The sequence below is a fragment of the Narcine bancroftii genome, chromosome 7, assembly GCF_036971445.1.
Source record: "Narcine bancroftii isolate sNarBan1 chromosome 7, sNarBan1.hap1, whole genome shotgun sequence".
In the NCBI taxonomy this organism is placed as follows: domain Eukaryota; kingdom Metazoa; phylum Chordata; class Chondrichthyes; order Torpediniformes; family Narcinidae; genus Narcine; species Narcine bancroftii.
Genome location: NC_091475.1, coordinates 101,512,374 through 101,535,255, shown reverse-complemented (window position 1 = coordinate 101,535,255; position 22,882 = coordinate 101,512,374). Strand labels below are relative to the sequence as shown.

Sequence of the window (22,882 nt, the reverse complement as noted above, 5' to 3'; positions counted from 1 at the left end):
ACAATAATGTATTTGGGTGTTCAATGGTTAAGAGGCAAGACAAGAGAGCAATTCACAGATTCAGGACTCAGCCCCTGATGATCAGACAGAATAATGTGAAAGTAGTTTATCAAAGGAGGGTAATCAGCCTGACTAATGAAGCCCAAACCTTGCAGAATCTAAACCTCTGTGATTACTCTTCTGGAAAGAATTATATTGTAACTAGCAACTCATCACATTTGAAGATAACTGCAAACCCAGACAACCCCATGCTCATCACTGATGATAGAAAAAGTGATGAAGACATCTCTGCAAGGCTCCACTTGAATTTCCTAAGCATTTGCCTAATTAAAGATCACCATGATAAATTATCAATGAAATGGAAATTATTCTGAAGGGTGCTGGGCTGATTCAAATGCTGGCATTCAGCTGCTCCCATCTCAGTAAATTCCAGATTTAAATGGCCCTGCCATGAATGACAGATGACCAGGTATCTGTCACTTACCCTGGCTCTGCAGGAATTCTCCAGAAAACACTATTGAATCTGCGACTCCATTCAGATGCTAACCAGTTCTGGTGCAGAATTGGAGCCCATCCACATGATTGTGGGTTTCCTACTTTGATATTAGAAACAGAAACCTGCATGCTTTTTACTTAATTAATTTTAATATGTTAATGCATTTAAAGTATTTATTTAATTTCTTTCACTTTATGTCAATTTTAATCATGTTTAAATGTTTCTGATATCAAAGTATTTCAAAATCATTGCATAGCCTCAATAGCTTTGATAGAAGGTGAGGCTCCAGTCTCATGGGAAGCCAGAGCCTTCTGAAGATAAGGCAATGGACAAATCCTGGTCTGGGACTGATCATCAGGAAATCCTTCTTTCACCTCACTGGATATTCCCTAAGTGCAAAGGGTCAAGTTCCAGATGTGAAACACTGAGGGAGTGTAGGGGGCACTGAATCCACACCATAGCTGATTCCAGATGATTTGGATGAGATTGTTCTGCAAATTAAGACAAACATAAAGAAAGTATCTCCATTCAGAGGGAACCTCTCATTAATTCAGGAAGAACTTCAGAAGATTAGTCACTGTTATAATGGTACTGTAATGAAGTATTCTAAACTGAGTTGCTAGAGACATCAGTGTACATATTGTCAAGTTGCTATATACACTGGGAGTCTAGTGCAAGATTGACACCTCCAGGCTTGTATGCTGGGCTTATAGACATCATATGGACAGGAAGTGACATCATCTGTTATGTCATCAACCCAGATAAAAGCCGATGTTGGATGCAAGTCAATTTCCTGCATTTTCCACAGCACATCACCATTTTGGAAGCCAGTTTTCTTGCTGGTAAGTGGGTCGCCACAATACTTATTTATACATCAAAAGTTTTCACAAATAGGACAAAAATGATGAGGATCACAGATTGGGAGAAGAGGAAGGATAAATATTGGTAGAGTTACAGAGTTCTGTGTTGTGTATTGGCCTATGTGTTGTGTGGTTTTATGTTAAAAGTGACAGTTTCCCTTAGAGAGCCAAGGTGAAGGTAGTCTGCTGAGAGAGTCGGAGACCCACTGAGCATGTGCAAAAAAATGATCTAAAAATTTCTGGACTTGGACGATAAACCACCACTGGGTGGTGCTGTGGAGTGAAAGAAGGCCCAGAGCATGAGTCATAGTCTGGAGGACAGTTTAGAATGCTGGGATTTCAAAGAGGATGAACATTCCGAAGGCAGCCAGAAGGATCCGGACGAAGCCAGTGCTTCCTCTCTCTGCAAGGAGCACAAGACAAATTAAAATTTTTTTGGTTTCAGTTTACCAAACAAACTGAATTTTGTTTATGATCTTTGCTTCAGTTGAGATCAAAGTTTGTGAGTCTTGTGTATGTTTTGTGTCTAACTTTTTTCTGTGGGCTGGTTGGAAGTGTAGCTTAGACTTGAATTACCTATGTTATATTTAGGTTGGGAAATTTATAAGTTTTACACTGTTATAGAATATTGCATAGTAACCACTGGGCATTGTTATAAAAGGTGGGATTTTGAATTAAAGTTTGAAGGTGAATTTTTTTGTTAATAAAGTAATGGTTCATCTTTACCCCTGTGTAATATGCCGCCTTTGTGGTTGCTGGTTTGATCTTGTAACAGTAGACACCAAGAACCTCATTCTTTTACACTCCTCACCCCCCATTCTACTTCTCCACCCACTTATCTTCCCATGGGATTGAATAAATTGGCCACCTGAAGGAGTTGTTTAATACATTATGAGGAAGGTGTTACCTTTGTTAGTCTGGATGACATTTTAGTGTGGCAGCCTAGATTACATAATGAAGTGTCGGCAATAAAGCTGTCTCCATAACCTATCAATGCATTAGCCAGACTGTACCCATCAATATCTAATACTACCTTGTCTAGATCCCTAATGGCTCTCGCAAAGAAATCTGGCTGGGAAATTTTAAGTCTTTCACCTGTGCATTTAAAGTTACATTTGGGTGATTAGTAACCTGTAATTTTCTAAATCTGTTCTTACTTTGAGAGCTACTTTTTGCCAATGTGGCTAATGGGAAGAGTAACTGAAGAAAAATAGAACGTTGTCAGCCAAAAACTCCAGATTGCAAAGAGTTGGCCAAGTTTAATTTGACACCGGTTTAAATAGCAAGGAGAAGTATCCTGTTGTACAATCACTTCACTGCCTCCTAGTTTGTCATTTTATGCCGAGGGCTCTCATTATATCAAGTTTGTTTGAGGAAATAAAACAGAATAATTTTTAACACCCACTCATGGACAGTTTGTGATGTACAATAACTATGCTGACATAAGTTTTTTCTTCCTTGTCATTAGTTGGGGACAACCCTTCCAAATTAATCTTTATTTTTAATGCTGTTAGTACCCTTGCAGTGAAACATAAAAGTTTGTGCATGCTATGAATGTAGAAAAAACACAGAAGAGCTGGAGGAACTCAGCAGGTCACACAGCTTCACAAGGACATAAAGACCTATAACCATTGGGCCCAAAATATTGGTTATCTATCTTTACCTTCCATGGATGCTGCTTGACCTGCTGAGTTCCTCCAGCATTTTTTATCTTTTGACTAGTTCCCTTGGAATTGGTTTTACAATCAATGGATTTTCTTCACACAAGTTAAATTGAGATGAAAAAGTGTGTACATTTTGGGGAAAAAAAGTTCAGCAGAAGTCTCAAAAAATTTGTAAGTTGTGTCATCAGCATATTAATTTGATTGTACATATTTAGATTATTTTGTTTCTTAGGTAACTGACAAATTGGTAGTTTTTTTCAAACGAGTTATCAAACTGAGGCCCTGTTAACCCATGCTTGTCTTCATGATGGCTAAAGAGTACATTGAGATATCCTAAGGTTATGCTAAATATATCCAAATACTTTACTCAATGCCTTTACTGCAGATGTAATTTTGTTTACGGATAAATTCTTTTTTTTTCTTCTTCTTCTTTGGCTTGGCTTCGCGGACGAAGATTTATGGAGGGGGTAAAAAGTCCACGTCAGCTGCAGGCTCGTTTGTGGCTGACAAGTCCGATGCGGGACAGGCAGACACGATTGCAGCGGTTGCAAGGGAAAATTGGTTGGTTGGGGTTGGGTGTTGGGTTTTTCCTCCTTTGCCTTTTGTCAGTGAGGTGGGCTCTGCGGTCTTCTTCAAAGGAGGTTGCTGCCCGCCAAACTGTGAGGCGCCAAGATGCACGGTTTGAGGCGTTATCAGCCCACTGGCGGTGGTCAATGTGGCAGGCACCAAGAGATTTCTTTAGGCAGTCCTTGTACCTTTTCTTTGGTGCACCTCTGTCACGGTGGCCAGTGGAGAGCTCGCCATATAACACGATCTTGGGAAGGCGATGGTCCTCCATTCTGGAGACGTGACCCATCCAGCGCAGCTGGATCTTCAGCAGCGTGGACTCGATGCTGTCGACCTCTGCCATCTCGAGTACTTCGACACTTAAACTGAGTTTTCTTTTTACTGAAGTCTTCAAAACAAAACTGGGGAGGAGGGAGAGGTGTGGAGGGATCCTATGAATAACAGATGGCTTGCCCTGCTACAACTGTTTAGTGCTGCTATTTAAATTGTACCTCCTATTGTCTCTGTACTTTAATGGAGCTGTTGAATGTTTAATAGACTGATGCCAGGAAATTTTTCTTCACCTTCAATGCTCACACTTGTAATGTCTTCTGTGCAACAGGATGAAGAAAACCTTGGGATTAAAGAAGAAAGAATTAAGTGTGGCAAAGTGAATTAATTCCAACCAAGTTGTTTTCTGTGTTGTATGAAAAAAAATTAAGCTTCCAAGAATATATCAAGAGAACTAGAAGTGAAGAAAATATTGTTATAATAAAGCTAAATGTATGATCACAAGCCTTCATAAGATATAGGAGCAGAAGTGAGCCCATTGGCCTATCGAGTTTGCTTTGCCATTTTGATCCATCCACTCAGTCCCACTCCCTGGCGTGGCCCCTTAACCCTTGATGTACTGACTAATACCTGTTAATTTCTGCCTTTAACACAACCAGCATCCTTGTTACCACAGCTTCCTGTGGCAACGTTCCATAGACTTACAACCCTCTGACTAAAGAATTTTTTTCCCACATTTCTGTTTTAAATTGACCCCTTTTTATCCTGCACATATGCACTCTGTCCTAGACTCCCCTACCATGGGAAATATCCTTGCAACTTCTACTCTATTCATGCCTTTCAGCATTAAAATGCCTCTTAAAGCACCCCCCTCGTTCTTCTGAACCCCAACAAGTACAGTCCTAGAGCCTTTGAATGTTCTTCATAGGCTAACCCTTTCATTGCTGGTATAATTCTCGTAAATCTTACCTGAACCCTCTCCAATGCCAGCATGTTTTTTCTCAATTAAGGTGCAAACAAAATGGACGCACTACTCCAAGTGAGGTCTCACCAATACTTTATAGAGTCTCAACATCACATCTCTGCTCTTGTATGCTAGTCTTCTAGAAATTAATGCATTGGGTTCACCTCTGACTCAATCTGTAGGTTCACCTTTAGGGTATTCTGTATGAGGGCTCTTAATTCCATTTGAACCTCAGAATTTTGAATTTTCTCCCCATCTAAATAATAGTCTGCCCATCTATTTTTTTCTACCTAAGTGCATGACTTTCCAACATTGTATTTCATCTTTTATATCTTTGCCCATTCTCCTAATTTATCTAAGTTTCTCTGCAGCCTTTCATCTCAGCATTACCTACTCTATTTGACACATCTCAGCATCACCTGCTCTACTACCTATTTTGGTATCATCTACAAAGTTATCCACAAAGTCATTCATTCCATAATCCAAAGTAAAAAAAGAGACAGCCCTAACACCACCCAATGCTCTACTTTATGCTAGTATCCTTCCTGTAATTATACGTGCTCTAATCTTGTTTAGCAGCCTTATGTGTGGTACCTTGTCGAAGGCCTTTTGAAAGTCCTCTGTCTAGCATCTCCCCTGATTAGCCTATTTTTAATCTCTTCAGAAATTCCAATAGGTTTGTCAAGCATGTTTTCCTTAAGGAAACTCTGCTGACTTGGGGCTATCTTTTCATGCACCTCCAGGTATTTCATAACCTCATCATTAAAAATTGACTCCAATGGCTTCCCAACCACTAACAGCAGGCTAATAGGTCTATCATTTCCTTTCTGCTGCCTTGTTCCCTTCTTTATTAGTGGTGTGACATTTGCGATCCTCCGTTCCACTAAAACTATAGCACAATCCATTGATTCCTTGAAATCATTACCATTACATCCATAATCTCTACAGCATCTTCCTTCAGAGCTCGAGGGTGCATTCCACCTGGTCTGGGAGACTTCTACCCTGAGATTAATTTGCTTCCTAAGTACCTTCTCTCTCATGATCTTGACTGCACTCGCTTCTCTTCAGAGAGAGCCGTGAGAGTCTGGTGTGCTACTAATATCTTCCACAGGAAAGATTGATACAAAATATTCATTCATTTCCTCTGTTATCTCCTCGTCTCCCATTACAATTTCTCCAGCATTGTTTTACATGGTCCTATGTCTACTTTGGTGACCCTTTTAATCTCCATATATTTAAAAAAGCTCTTAATATCCTCTTTGATATTATTTGCTCACCTCCTTTCATAATCCATCTTCTTCCTCATCACCTTCTTAGCTGTCTTCTCTCATTTTTTTTGTTTCCCAATCGTCTCTCTTCTCACTTATTTTTGCCTCCTTGTCTGCCTCTCTTTTGCTTTTACTTTGATTTTAACTTCCCTCGTCGGCCATAACTGTCTCATTTTTCCATTCACAATTTTTTGGGGGGTATATACCTTTCCTGTATTCCCTATTAGTGTGCTTTTCCAGTAAAACTGAAAATAAAATTATAATTGTCCCATATAATTGTGGTTTCATTTTTAAAGTGGGAATATTAAACTGTAGATCAGTGCTTTCAACCTTTTTCTTTGCACTCACATACCATTTTAAGTAATCCTTATGCCATCAGTGCTCTGTGATTAGTAAGGGATTACTTAAATGGTATGTGAGTGGGAAAGGAAGGTTGATATCACTGCTCTAGACCCAATTGTTACTGAAATATTTTGCTTGAGAAAAATTGTCATTGTGCAATGCTACTCAAGCTAATTTACCTTTCCACAAAAACTCTCGTACTGCTTTATTCAAATCCTGAAAAATTCTCTTTGAAAGCAAAAGTATTGATTGAAATAAATAATGAATTCAAGGAAAGATATTCATCTTAATACAATTAACACATCCAATTAGAGTTAATGGGAGATCTTTTCATTTGGTTAAGTTTGCTTTAATCTGCCTCAATATAGGTACATAATTTAATTGATATAACAATTGATAGTCATTGTCCACAAACACACCTCAGTATTGATTTTATTTGTCCATCTTAATTTTGTAATATTTTTAAATTCAGAATAATCTTCTACTCCAATTGGCAAAATGTCACTTTTATCCCAGTTAACTTTATATCCCAACAATTCTCCAAATTTCGATAAACACTCCTGTAACTGTTGCAATGATCTATCAGGCTCTATCAAATATATCAACACATTATCTGCAAATAGATTAATTTTATATCCTTCATCCTTAATCCTCATTCCTCTAATATCCTCATTTTGTCTAATAGCCTGTGCTAACGGTTCTATAGCCAATGCAAATAGGGCTGGTGACAATGGGCAGCCCTGACAAGTTGATTGAGTCCATTTAAAAGGTAAAGATGTCTGTCCTTTTGTCACCACCCTAGCAATCAGATTCATATATAAAGCCTTAACCCAACCAATAAAGAAAGGGCCAAATTTAAATTTCTCTAATACCTTAAGTAAAAAGTCCCATTCAACCTGATCAAAAGTTTTTTCAGCATCTAGTGCAACTACCATAGGATGATTAGGTTGCTGCCGATAAGCATTGTTCAAAGTAAGCAATCAAAGTATATTATCTGAGGCATTTCTATTCTTAATAAAACCTGTTAGATCAATATGCACTAATTTAGGTAAATATTTAGCAAGTCTATTAGCTAATACTTTTGCCATAATTTTATAGTCTACATTCAATAAAGAAATAGGTCTATATGAATATACCTGTAAAGGATCTCTATCTCTCTTTGGGATAACAGTTATTAAAGCACTCAAACACGTTTCCGGTAACTTCTGATCTTCAGTAACTTGATTTAACACTTCCCCAAATATATTAGAAAATTCATCATAAAAAAGTTTATAGAATTCCACAGGAAACCCATCATCTCCTGGGGACTTTCCATTAGGCATTTCCCGAATACCTTCCTTGATTCAAAATGGAGATTGCAACTCCTGAATATCTTTCTCATCTAGTACTGGTAATGTTAATTTAGATAAGTAAGAATCAATAGAAGCATTATCCTGTTTCCCCTCAGAAGTTTTTTTTTTGATAAAATGAATAAAACTGGTCATTAATTTCCTGAGGCTTGTAGGTAATTATTGAATTCTTCTTAATAGCATTAATAGTCCAAGATGCCTGTTCAGCATTCAACTGCCAGGCAAGTACCTTGTGAGCCCTTTCCCCCAACTCATAATAATGTTGTTTATATCTATTAAGTGATCAAATTGGTAAGTTTGTAAAATATTATAGTGTAATTTTAACTTCATTAATAGGGCTTTTTTTTCTCTTCTATCTTTCTGAAAGTCCTTCTCTAGTTCAGCCATCTGATTTTCCAACTGTAAACTTTTTGCCATATATTGTTTCTTAACTTTCATAGAATAGCTAATGATCTGTCCCCTCAAATAAGCTTTTAAAGCATCCCATACTACAAAATAACTCTTTACAGAATTTACATTTTAGGTCAAAAATAAAGAAATATGCTCTTTTACAAAGGTAACAAACTCTGTTTTTTTTCAATAACATTGCATTAAACTTCCATCTATACGTTGAATGTACTATCTCCGAACTTTCACAAGAAAAAAATTAATAACGAATGATCTGATATAATTCTACTTTTATATTCAGTTTGCAGTACCCTACCCTGAAGATGTGCTGATACCAAAAATAAATCAATTCTGGAAAATGAGTCATACTTGGAAAGATGCATTGGGTGGCTTACAACTGTCACATTTTCAAAATTATTATGAGGCAGCTCAGTTGAAGTTTATTAGTAGACTGATGGATTTGGATCAACCTCCTAGTTAGGCTAAGGTGGAGATATCATGTCTACCTAGAATGGAGATATATGAATTTAAATTCTGTTGGAATTTGATTTTATTACAGGAATATGATATGCCAATACTGAAAGATTTGGGTTTTTTTAAAAATTAGGGTCGAAAGATAAATTGCCAATTTTAACTCCATTATCCAATAATTGGCTTATTCCTTTTTCAATGTTTAATAGTTATTTAAAGATTTGGAATGCTAAAGGTATAAAGACAATACAGGACTGTTTTGTAGAGGGACAATTTCTTTCTTTTATCCATTTGAGAGAACGATTTGAAATATCTTTAAATTCTTTATTTGTGTATTATCAGCTTAGGGCTTTGGTGAAAGATAACTATGGTAGAGAGATGTATTTATGTACTTTGTCAAAATTTGAATCTTTGACTTCTACTATACCAAAGAAGGGTTATGTTTCAGTTATGTATAATTTATTAGAGGACAGTATGGATAAACCAGATTGGGAAAAATCAAAACTTAAATGGAAAACGGACTTAGTGTTTACTTTTCCTGAAGATGATTGGGTGAACATGTGTCAGGACAATGTAATTAAATTGACTAATGTAAGATATGGTATGGTCAATTGTAATTTTTTTTAACATCAATTGTATTTGACCCTGGAAAAGTTTTTTAAAAAAGTGTTTAGTAATTCAGATTCTTTCTTTAGATGTGGTTTGTGTATTGGTACTTTTTTACATGCTGTTTGGACTTGTGTGAAATTCCAACCATTTTGGCAAGAAATTAAAATAGTTTTGGAAAAATGGTATAATTTTAAACTACATTTGGATCCAATGATTTTTTGTTGGGAGATTTGTATTCATAAAGGGGAATGGGTTTGGATAAAGTTCAAAATGCTTTGTTTGGTGTTGTCGGTTGCGTGTAAATGCATTGCTAGTACTTGGAAAGATGATGTAGAAATTAAAATAATATGTTGGAATAATGAATTGAAAGCTTATATTGTTATGGAAAAAAATACTTATCATTTACATGACAATTATTCTTTTTTTGTTTGTTGATAAGTGGTCTCCATATTTGAAATGTATGCAATTGGATGTATTTTGAACTGTTATTAACATTTATTTAAAAAAAATATATATATTATTTATATTTTTGGCTCCCTTAAGGGAGCTAGCTGAAGGGGTGGGACAGGGGGGGAAAGGGTTTTTCCTCTTTTTAAAAAAATTATTTAAATTCTTTTTAATGTTTGTTGTGTTTTGTTCTTTTTTATATATAAATCTTTGTAAAATTACTTTGTTTGAATATTTAGATTGTATGGTATACTTTTTACTTATATTTTAAATAAAGTTTAAAAAAAAAAGAAAAATTGTCATTGGCCCATTTCCTTTGGAGTTATGAAACCATGCACAGAATGAGTCAATTAGGTACGATTAAAACAGTGGTTTTTAAACTTTTTCTTTCCACCCACATATCACATTACTTATCATAGAGCAGCTATGGTATAGGGAATACTTAAAGTGGTATGTGAATGGAAAGAAAAAGGCTGACAACACTGCTGTAGATATTGGTGGATAATTGAAGATGTTCTTAACTTATTTTGTGTGTGTGTTTCACAGAAATGTACAAATCTCTGCATTCCAAAGAGAGCATGCCTGTCATGAACTTGCACACATTTCATCACTCCTGTCACCCTGAAAGACGTAGAAAATTGGACTGGAGTTCAAAAATCTCTTGAAAAATCTGTTCACTGATTCTACCTAAATATTTCTTTTGAAGATGCTGTTCATTTCAGTACTGAAGAATGGGGAAATGCAAAACAAAGGTCTGTGATACAGATATTTTACTTTTGTTCTATTTTAGTTCTTTTAAATGTATTGTTTTAAAATATCAATCACATCTTCAAGATTCTTTTTGAAATGACAGGTTTAATTTTCAATTGTTTTTGAATGTTTGTGAATGTCACAGATAGATATAAAATAATACATATCTTTGACAACTTTGGCACCCAATTATGCCCAGATTTAGACCTTAAGTTGTAAGAGTAGAATAAGGCCATTTAGCCTAATTCTTCTCCATCACTCAAAACGTTACTGATGGATTTTTCCTCTCAACTCTATTGCCCTGATTTGAGTCTTAACCAGCTGTCAAAGCAATTGAATGTATTCTCCCAAGTGTACTTCAAAACAGTGTCACATGAAGTCACGATTGAGATATCACCAATTTGTTTGAGTTGACTTCCTTCAAGGCAATCCTGGCCACAACCCACAAGAACAAATTTGGTGGATAGTTTTATAAACACCAAGGGTCATAAGTTCTCCTGGAACTACTGTTCATTGCACAAATTGTTCTCAGGTCGTGTAGAAACAAATAATCAAATATAAAAAGAATGCTTCAAATAATAGATTTACAGATTCAAGCAATTTTCTTGCAATACAACTGAAATATTGGGTAACATGATTGTGAATGAGTCTGTTTCTCCCTGTGTATGGTGTTATTGCATACTGCCTGTACCACTGGCCAATGTGAATGTGAGATTTTGTCTAATTGAAGGTCCTGGAAATGTAATTGCTTGACATGTACTTTTTTTAAGCACTCCAGAACTTAAATAGCATGCACAATTTTTAGAGGATCATAAATATCAGCTTATCAGTCATGTTTTGAATAATAGAATGCCTAATTGCATCTTCTTGTATTTTTTACATAAATGCACTTTACACCTTACTGTGGCAGCTCGTGGCTGTCCCCTCAAACCAAGGCAGAAGATGCCGTTTGAACACAGCATTTGAGCAGGCTGCACGAGGTATTAGTGGCCTGTCCCTATAGGCTGCTGCAAAATGGGCTTTGTCAGTCAATCACTGGTGATGGATTGCGAAAGGGCCAAATTGGCGCTCAGGGTGGCACAAACTACACCCGTCTATGATGCTGCGGCAAAATGGGCAGATCCAGCCAATTGCCCATGGCAGGTTGTGAGGACACCAATCAGATCCTGAAGGGACATGGGTCATGCCCGTCATTCACATGGCAGCCAGGGTTTGCCTGATTGCATAAAAGAGAGCACCCAGTTCATTAAATCAGCACTTGGTGTGTGTGTCTTATTTCCAAGCTCTAACCTTGAGACGTGCAACAGTGGTAACCCCGACTTTCCCAATTGGCATTTTTGGACCCAATGCTGGATATTGAGATGGAGGATCAACCTTCAAACAACATGTTCTCCCTGAAGCTGCCAAGCTTCTGGACGTTGCAGCCATGGATGCGGTTCCAGCAAGCCGAGGCACAATTCACCTTTCTCTGGGTCTCCGAAAATGACAAGCGCTACTATGTAGTAAGCATCCTCAACCAGGACACTGCAGCCCAGATCATAACTTCCTTCAGCAGCCCCCCAGAACAAGGGAGGTATGTGGCTATCAAGGAGCTACTAACCCACATTTTTGGGCTTCGAAACGCAAGTGCATGGCCTGACTGTTGCATTTGGATGGTTTGGAGGACTGGGCCACTTCTGCCCTCTTGAGAGACATGCTCACTCTCAAATATGACCACAGCTCTTGCCCACTGTTTCAGCAGATCTTTCTGGAGAGGCTGCCTGAAGACATCAGGCTGCTCATCACAGAAGATTTTGATGACCCCAGAAATGTAGCTGCCTGAGCAGACATGCTCGGGGCAGTGAAGAGAGATGCCTGTGCTATGCTGGAACAGGTGATGATGCCTCGACAACAGTGACCATCCAGGAAGCCCGCCAACTGACTGACCAGCCAAACAACGGACCCCACCAGTGAGCTGTACTGTATTTATCATCAGTGTTGGTGTTCAGAGGCCAATTGATGCCACTCCCTCTGCTTTTTCCTGGGAAATGCCAGAGCCAGCTGTCATTGGCGGCTTCCACAGCCGGTATAAATCAACGACTGCTTTATGTACGAGACTCCTTATCGGGCCGCCAGTTCCTGGTCGACACTGCGGCTGAAGTCAGTGTGCTTTACCCCACCCCGCCTCTGATGCCCGCAGCCAAAAGATGGGCCAAGAACTAAGGGCTGCCAATAACTCAAACATTCACATCTTTGGCACCCACACAATTCCCCTTCATTTCGGCAACTGCTATTTTACCTGGAGGTTCACTTTGGCATCCATTTGACAGCCATTCCTGGGGGACAACTTCCTCAAGCCAACTCTCAACTGGAGGACATTAAGTGACAGAGGCTGGCACACGCAAAGATTTCCCAGTCCCTTTCACTCAGTGGCACTAGGCTCACACCAACATTCTGTGACTACTGTTAACAATGTGTTTCCACACATTATTGCTGAGTTTCCTTCCAATTCAATGCCGCATTTCACTTCTACAACACCCAAACATGGGATGTGGCACCATATCCTCACTAAGGATCCATGCCAGGCGTGGCACCTGCCAACTGAGAAACGTAACCTGGTAAAGGAGGAATTCCATAAAATAGAGGAGCTTGGAATTGTACCGACAGTCTGTGGGTCTTGCTGCTCCACATGTTGCTCAAAGCATCGGGAGGGTTGAACATAGGAACATAGGAAGTAGGAACAGGAGAAGACCAAAAATGGCCCATCGAGCCTTCTCCGCCATTCAATACGATCATGGCTGATCTAATTTATGACCTAACTACACCTACCTGCCTTCTCCCCATATCCCCTAATTCCTCTATCATGTAAAAATTTATCTAACCGAATTTTAAATATGTTTAATGAGGCAGCCTCAACCACTTCACTGGTTAGAGAATTCCAAACATTCACTACTCTCTGGGAAAAACTATTTTTCCTAATCTCTGTCCTAAATCTACTCCCCCGAATCTTGAGAATGTGTCCTCTTGTTTTAGTTTCCCTGGCCAGCTCAAAAAACCTTCCTACATCTATCCTATCCATATCCTTCATAATCCTATAAGTTTCTATAACATCTCCTCTCATTCTTCTGAACTCGAGCGAATACAATCCTAGACGATTTAATCTTTCATCATAAGTCAACCCCTTCATCCCAGGGATCAACCTAGTAAACCTCCTCTGGACCATCTCCAAAGCCAGTATATCCTTCCTCAAATATGGAGACCACAACTGGACACAGTACTCCAGGTGCGGTCTCACCAATACCTTATACAGTTGCAACATTACCTCCCTACTCCTGAATTCAATTCCTCTAGCGATGAAGGCCAACATTCCATTTACCTTCTTAATAACCTGCTGCACCTGCAACCTAACTTTTTGCGATTCATGCACAAGCACTCCCAAGTCCCTCTGCACAACAGCATGCTATAGTTTTTCACAATTTTCTCAATTTGCTCTTGGCTACACCACATTTTCTCCCCTCCTCCAAGTCATCAATGTAAATGATGAACAGTTGTGGGCCTAACACTGACCCCTGCGGCACCCCACTTACCACTCTCTGCCAACCTGAAAAATTCCCATTTATCCCGATTCTCTGCCTCCTGTCAGACAACCAATTTTCAATCCAGGCCAATATACTTCCCCGGACTCCACTTTCCTGTAACTTAATGATAAGTCTCTTGTGCGGCACCTTATCAAACGCTTTCTGGAAATCCAAATATACAACATCAACCTGTTCCCCTCTATCCACTGCATCCATTATATCCTCAAAGAATCCTAACAAGTTTGTCAAACAAGATCTTCCCTTTCGAAAACCATGCTGCGTCTGCCTGATTGAACCCTTACGTTCCAAAAGTTTCACTATTTCATCTTTAATGATGGCTTCAAACATTTTTCCAACCACAGACGTCAAGCTAATTGGCCGATAATTTCCAGTCTTCTGCCTTCATCCCTTCTTAAATAGTGGCATGACATTTGCTGTCTTCCAGTCTGCCGGGACCTGCCCAGAATCCAAAGAATTTTGGTATATGACCACCAATGCATCAACTATAACTTCTGCCATTTCCTTCGGAACCCTTGGATGCATATCGTCAGGACCAGGTGATTTGTCTGGCTTTAGTCCCATTAGTTTCTCCATCACTACTTCCATTGTAACAACTATTTTATCAAGGCCCTCCCCAACATTCGCATCCTTAACTCCGCACTTGGGCATGCTGGACGTGTCTTCCATCATGAAGACTGACACAAAATATTTGTTTAATGCCTTGGCCATTTCATAATTTTTTGCTACCAGTTTTCCTTTCTCATCCTCCAATGGTCCTATGTTAACTATGGCCACTCTCTTCCATTTTATATATTTATAAAATATTTTGCTTTCTGTTTTTATATTTTGTGCCAATTTACTTTCATAATCCTTTTTCCCATTTCTTATTACCCGCTTTGTAACCCCTTGTTGTCTCTTAAAGTTTTCCCAATCTTCCAGTTTCCCACTGCTCTTTGCAGCTTTGTACACCTGCGCCCTCAATTTTATACTCTCCTTTATTTCCTTTGTTAACCACGGTTGATTTTTTTCCTCCCTTGCTGCCCTTTTTCCTGACCGGAATATATTTTTGTTGAGCATTACAAAATATTTTTTTGAAAATCTTCCACTGTTCCTCAACTGTTTCATCAATTAGCCTGTGCTCCCAGACCACTCTGCCCAATTCCTCCCTCATCCTATGGTAGTCACCCCTTTTTAAGCATAATATATTAGTTTTAGACCTAACTATTTCCCCTTCCATCTGAATGAGAAATTCAATCATACTATGATCGCTATTTCCCAGATGGTCTCTGACTATTACATCATTTACTCTACCTATCTCATTGCACAACACTGGATCCAGGAGAGCATTTTCTCTTGTGGGTTCTTTAACATGCTGCTCAAGAAATCTATCGCAGATGCATTCTATGAAGTCCTCTTTCAGACTCCCACGACCAACTTGATTTTCCCAATCTATGTGGAAGTTAAAATCCCCCATAACTACTGCTGTATCATTATTACATGCCTCACTTATCTCTCTATTTATTTCCTGTGCCATGTGGAAACTACCAATGCCTCAACAATGCCTCACTTATCTCTATTTATTTCCTGTGCCATGTGGAAACTACCAATGCCTCAGCAATGTCTCCACACCCAACAGGTATCCGGTCCCTCACATACCAGATTTCACTGCTAACCTTCAGAGGGCCCAGATATTCTCAAAAGTTGACAATCCTCGGCTATCATCAAATCCAGGTCCACCGGATGATATCCCTAAGACTGCTATTATCACCCCCTTTCGACTTCTTGAGTTCCTCTGAATGCCTTTTGGATTAAAAAACGTAGCTCAAACCTTCCAGAGGTTAATGGATGCAGTGGGTCGGGATCTCAAATTGGTTTTCATCTATCTCGATGACATCCTGATAGCTAGCTGTGACCACACCAAGCACGCTACTCACTTAAGACTTTTGTGCACTTGCCTGAGTGAGCATGGGTTGACTATTAACCCAGCAAGATGCCAGTTCGGCCATGAGACTATCGACTTCTTGGGGCACTTGATTAATATAGATGAGGCCAACCCACTGCCCGAGAAGGTACAGGCCATTCAGTCATTTTCTAGGCCAAATACATCAAGGGGTTGGCATGATCATGGCTAGCTATCAGAATATCATCGAATAATAGCTTCACACAGATTAAAATCTGCATTTCTGAATGAAGAAACTGTGAAGTATCATTAACTTGGAGGAAGTCTTAGCAGCACTTCATAATTGTAAAAGGAAATATTGTAACATTAATAAAGGTACTTTTATTTATGGTTATATTGTACAAATGTAAAATCATTTTTACACTTTAACCCACCATCCATTTTCAATAAGCTGTTTTGTGAAACTTCACATAAAATTAGGTAGTCACAAAATTAGAAATCATAAATACCTTCAAAGTTTCCAGCCTTTCAATTGGTTTTGAATAGACTATAAATAGGTCTTTGACCAACAATAATAAAACTTGACAGTAGACTCTGACACAACCAGTCTCCAAGGTTCAGAGGTTTATTTTATTGTTATATAATAATACATTAAAGATGCATGATATACTTCAACCTTTGTCTGCTGTAAGGCAAACAAAGATTTGCCATGGGCATTGGCCAAGCACCCCAAACAATGGGAGAAAAAGAAGTAAAAGAGAGTCCCTTTAAAGTTACTGAGTGTTCGGAGATTCTCCTCCAGTGCTCCTGCTGCCTCTGCACAGACTCCAGTTCAAAACATTGACAACCTGAGCTCCAGATCCATTGTGATAAGGGAGCTTTCAGTGCTCTAACCCTTCTTGACCTCAGCACCCTATTAAATCCTGGATACAGTACCTGATTCCCTTGAGCCAGTTGCCAGTCTCCAGCAGCTCACAGCCTATGTAGTCCTTCGGCTTCTGAGCCCCTAACCTGTCCTCTGCTGTGGTCACCACCCTAAAGGGTTCTCTCCTATGCTCCTCTTCTCAATAGGCGGTGTTTTCCCATTTTTGGTGTCCTGCACTGGTGCCTAAATATTTCTAAAAGAACTTTTGGCTAGAAAATTTAATTCAATATTTTTCACTTTCCATTTCTCAATCCCATTAATTCTAAAATCTTATTTTTAGAAAACATGTACAATCAGCTGTTTTCTCAACACTGATTTCCAGATCAGTTTTCAAGCAAAGATTCTGGATAATACATAAGATTGTGTGAGAATCACTGACAAATGCATTAACTTTAGCAAAGGAAGGAGCATTACAGATATTATCACATTTGTTTTAATAAGAATTAGACACTTATGTACTATTTATAATAATATCTCTATCACAATGTTGAATAAAATGGGGTATAGCAAACCTTCCCACTTCACACCATTTTTTTTTATAAAGGAATAAATTATTTTGTAATTTTCTTGTCATCAATCAGTATCGTGGTTGAGTTTAAACAAGATTCCTATGGGGATCAATAACAATTTTAACACTGCTAATGCATATGCTATTAACTTGGATCCAATAGTAAAGATTTTTGTTAAATGAACAAAAACATCAGTTTGATTCACTGATTCCTCTTTTTCATCCTTCAATAACAAAAAATATATGGCTGTCTGATTATCAGGGTTACTAAAGGGAGACCCTCTCGGTAAGTATTAAAATGATAATCTCTGTCAATTTCTTGGCTAATCCTAGGTAATTTGGAATGAATAGTGATAGTTTTCCAGTTGTCTATATTTTAAGCTTCACCAGATAGTCAAATGTAGGTATCTGGACTGACCTGCTTTCTTTGAGGCCTTTTGGTACTACTGATACTAACTAAAATTATTAAAACTCCACTAAAATTTAAATATTAAAGTTCAGATTTTCAATGAATTTAATCTATCTGGACCAAAGTGGCTAATATCCATTTTTAAAGTTTTTCCAACCCTCAGCAATTTCAATTGAATTTAATATCCCTTTCATGATTTAACCAATTTAATAGTCAGTCTAATTATTGCTAACTGCAGTCTGAGATCGCTAAAATTCATATAAAATGCAAACTTCTAACAGGGATGGCCTCAACCAATGCCAGTTTGTTTTCCAAAAATCATTTCGAAGTTCTACAAAAATAATTTCACTGGCCTCAGAATTTCTTTTATTTCTTCACACACCCTGCTTTAAATTGTTATTAAAACACCTCACTGACAAAAGGCAAAGGAGGAAAAACCCAACACCCAACCCCAACCAACCATTTTTCCCCTGCAGCCGCTGCAACCGTGTCTGCCTGTCCCGCATCGGACTTGCCAGCCACAAACGAGCCTGCAGCTGACGTGGACTTTTACCTCCTCCATAAATCTTCGTCCGCGAAGCCGAGCCAAAGAAGAAAACAGTTACAACCAGCATTGTCATCTTTATCAAGGGTCTTATAAATACATTTGAAATCCTTGACAGCATTTCAACATATTGCAATCTAAGACATATATCTTTCATTTCTACCAGAATATATATCACATTGGGGGATGAGTAAGAGAAAGCCATCTTCAATCTTTATATTGTTACAAAATGCTGTTCTCCCACCAGGAGACCCAGCCACATCCATTCCAATACACCAAATACCAAACTTAACATCAACAGGAACTTCTACTTCTTCACAACTTTTCTCATTGTTAATGACCTCAGTCTTGTTATTTACATCTATATTCCATTCATGGATCAGCTGCCAATAAAACATTTCCATTTGCCGTTTTTTGAAATCAACGGGATAACCCTTCAATCTGTATCAATTTGCAAAGCTCATGTTTGAAAAATAAGCATGCTAATGTTGCTTTTTCCTGTAAACTTGTACTTGTTCTATCAATGTGGTAGTCTATCCTCAGACCAAACTAACGAGGATATATCCTTATTATCAGCCCCACTGACAAATCTGCTCAAGTAGTCAAATTCAGTCATGCCGAGTGCTTTCAAATCAATTTTCAAATCAAAGGGGGTTCATTTTCTTATGCTATTCCAATCTAATCTACCACATTCACACCAGAGTCGGTACATTGAAAGGACCCTGCCATATTCTGTCCTTCAATGGACTCACCTTACCTGACCATAAAATGTACAAGGTCATAGGCTAATTGGGAAGCACAGGTCTCAATGCCAGAATTGGCTTCTTCTGTGTTTTAAATTAAAAATAGGTGAAAAAATTGTGAAAAATCCAGCAATTACATCTCATACATTGGATGATATGTATCTTACTCAAATCTTTTCTCTCAGAATGTAACTAAAAGTTATCACATGCTTGAAACCCTTCATGACATCAATCATAGAGTAAAATAACACAGTAATAAGTCCTTTGGCTCAACATGTCTATACCAACTAACGTATACTCATTCAATTCCCTAGCATTGGTCCATAGCCTAATAATATATGCCTTGTTGAAAGATGTATTCATCGAGATACTTTTCAAATATCACAACATTATTTGCCTTCATCATTTTGGTCAATGCAATCCAGACATAATTACCATCTAGGTGAAAAACATTCTTCCTCATGTTTCCTCTAAACTTCTTACTCCCCACCTTAAACCTACGTCTTCTACTCTTGAACACTGCCATTGGCCATAGATATCTACCCCATCTATGCCTCTCTATCATATCTCTCCTCAGCTTCCTCTACTTGAAGCAAAAGAAATCCAGTCTATGCAGTCTCTCCTCAAAACCAAAACATTTCATCCCAGGCAACATCTCCAGTGTAATCACTTCCTACAAATTGATGACCAGACATTGGTGACTTCAGGGGTTTTTACGAGGCTCTAAAGGCTGTGTACGGCCCCTCAGCCAAGTCCAAAGCCTGCTGCGCAGCTCAGATGGCAAAGTCCTCCTCAGCGACAAGATCTCCATCCTCAACCGATGGTCAGAACACTTCCAATCTCTTTTCAGTGCCAACCGCTCAGTCCAAGAATCCGCCCTGCTCCAGCTCCCTCAACAGCCCCTAAGGCTAGAGCTGGATGAAGTCCTCACCCAGAAAGAGATATATAAGGCAATTGAACAACTGAAAAGTGGCAAAGCAGCAGGTATGGATGGAATCCCCCCAGAGGTCTGGAAGGCTGGCGGCAAAACTCTGCATGCCAACTGCATGAGTTTTTCAAGCTCTGCTGGGACCAAGGAAAGTTGCCTCAGGACCTGCATGCCAAACTGCATGGGTTTTTCAAGCTCTGCTGGGACCAAGGAAAGCTGCCTCAGGACATTCGTGATGCCATCATCATCACCCTGTACAAAAACAAAGGCGAGAAATCAGACTGTTCAAACTACAGTGGAATCACGCTGCTCTCCATTGCAGGCAAAATCTTCGCTAGGATTCTCCTAAATAGAATAATACCAAGTCTCACCGAGAATGTTCTCCCAGAATCACAGTGCGGCTTTCGCGCAAACAGAGAAACTACTGACATGGTCTTTGCCCTCAGACAGCTCCAAGAAAAGTGCAGAGAACAAAACAAAGGACTCTACATCACCTTTGTTGACCCCACCAAAGCCTTCGGCACCATGAGCAGGAAAGGGCTTTGGCAAATACTAGAGCGCCTCGGATGCCCCCCAAAGTTCCTCAACATGGTTATCCAACTGCACGAAAACCAACAAGGTCGGGTCAGATACAGCAATGAGCTCTCTGAACCCTTCTCCATTAACAATGGCATGAAGCAAGGCTGCGTTCTTGCACCAACCCTCTTTTCAATCTTCTTCAGCATGATGCTGAAACAAGCCATGAAAGACTTCAACAATAAAAACGCTGTTTACATCCGGTTACGCACGGATGGCAGTCTCTTCAATCTGAGGCGCCTGCAAGCTCACACCAAGACACAAGAGCAACTTGTCCGTGAACTACTCTTTGCAGGCATGCCGCTTTAGTTGCCCATTCAGAGCCAGTTCTTCAGCGGTTGACGTCCTGTTTTGCAGAAACTGCCAAAATGTTTGGCCTGGAAGTCAGCCTGAAGAAAACTGAGGTCCTCCATCAGCCAGCTCCCCACCATGACTACCAGCCCCACCCCCCACAACTCCATCGGGCATACAAAACTCAAAACGGTCAACCAGTTTACCTATCTCGGCTGCACCATTTCATCGGATGCAAGGATCGACAACAAGATAGACAACAGACTCGCCAAGGCAAATAGCCCCTTTGGAAGACTACACAAAAGAGTCTGGAAAAACAACCAACTGAAAAACCTCACAAAGATTAGCGTATACAGAGCCGTTGTCATACCCACACTCCTGTTCGGCTCCGAATCATGGGTCCTATACCGGCATCACCTACGGCTCCGATAACACTTCCACCAGTGTTGTCTCCGCTCCATCCTCAACATTCATTGGAGCGACTTCATCTCCAACATTGAAGTACTCGAGATGGCAGAGGCCGACAGTATCGAATCCACACTGCTGAAGATCAAACTGCGCTGGGTAGGTCACATCTCCAGAATGGAGGACCATCGCCTTCCCAAGATTGTGTTATATGGCGAGCTCTCCACTGGCCACCGAGACAGAGCTGCAACAAAGAAGAGGTACAAGGACTGCCTAAAGAAATCTCTTGGTGCCTGCCACATTGACCACCGCCAGTGGGCTGATTTCACCTCAAACAGTGCATCTTGGCGCCTCACAGTTCAGCGGGCAGCAACCTCCTTTGAAGAAGACCGCAGAGCCCACCTCACTGACAAAAGACAAAGGAGGAAATACCCAACACCCAACCCCAACCAACCAATTTTCCCCTGCAACCGCTGCAACCATGTCTTCCTGTCCCACATCGGACTTCTCAGCCATAAACGAGCCTGCAGCTGACGTGGACATTACCCCTCCATAAATCTTCATCCGCGAAGCCAAGCCAAAGAAGAAAGAAAGAAGAAGAAGACTCGCTCGTGGCCTACTATTTATTTACATATATATATCTGCCTTTAAATTATACCCCAAAATGCATTTCAGAATTGATTTTCATGAACAAGTCATTAAATTTGGTGTTTAGCAGCAACATCATAATGCAATCATTCTTATTATAACCATCTTACAACATTAATGTAAAAAAAAGTTAAATAATAGTGCACGAAATGTAAGGCAGTATCTTTGGTTCATTGGTTATTCAGGAGTCCATGCACTTGTAAGTGGCCATCTTGTTTCTCTAGGATTCACCCTTTGGATGTGTCAGCCCCACTAAGGAGGCCACTCATCAATCCGTTTCCCAAGGGTTGGCTGTTTTACACGTTACCCAATGAATTCTAACTTGCCAACATGGTTGGCAAAGCTGTTGCCCAGGAGGAACAACAGCTCCTGTTGGTGGGATTTGCCAGGTCATGTCATAAAAGTTCACAAAATCCTAATCAGTATTGTCCTTGATGAGTGATGCTACTATCTACTGTTTGTACATTTGCCAACTTGCTTATTATAAGCAATTAACTTTTAAGTTCATTGTTGATTTCTTTTATACTTTTGTTAGTTGGTTAGAAACTCAGTTAGAGAAAGTTGGAGTCACCTTTGAACTGCACGGGTTAGCAAAGTGGTTAGCACAACATAATTACAGCACCACTGACCTGGATTTGAATCCACTGCTGTCTGTAATTCATTTGTATATTCTCTCCATGGTCATGTGGATTTATTCCAAGTTACTCTCGCATTTAAAATATATATGGGGTCATATAGGAGGAACGGGCTTATGGACCAGAAGGGCTATTTACCGTGCTGCATCTCTGAATTAAAATTTAACATTCTGGAGCTACTTTTTTTAACCAACTAGTTGGCAATCTGTGTCTGGTGTGGTAGCATTGGCATTAATCCTTGGGTCCCACCCATGCACAACCTATATTCATAGCTAGGCTATGTGGGGAGGTAGGGGCGATCAAATTCATATTTCAAGTTTGCTTTTGAGACTAAGTGAGATGAGATTATGAGAAAAGAGGAGGATGTAA

At 39.4% G+C, this 22,882-nt stretch overlaps 1 long non-coding RNA gene across 2 annotated transcripts in view; it reads left to right on the top strand.

Moving 5' to 3' along the window:
• Positions 1–1,252: 1,252 nt before the first annotated feature.
• Positions 1,253–22,882, top strand: part of LOC138739141 (uncharacterized) — a 31,796-nt gene continuing 10,166 nt past the window's right edge. The window contains exons 1-2 of one of the 2 annotated variants that reach the window (XR_011342036.1): positions 1,253–1,338; positions 10,241–10,446. This is a non-coding gene — a long non-coding RNA (uncharacterized lncRNA). Of the gene's footprint in view, positions 1,339–1,726; positions 1,870–10,240; positions 10,447–22,882 lie in introns of those variants that run through there. The other variant, XR_011342035.1, reaches the window with a different exon arrangement.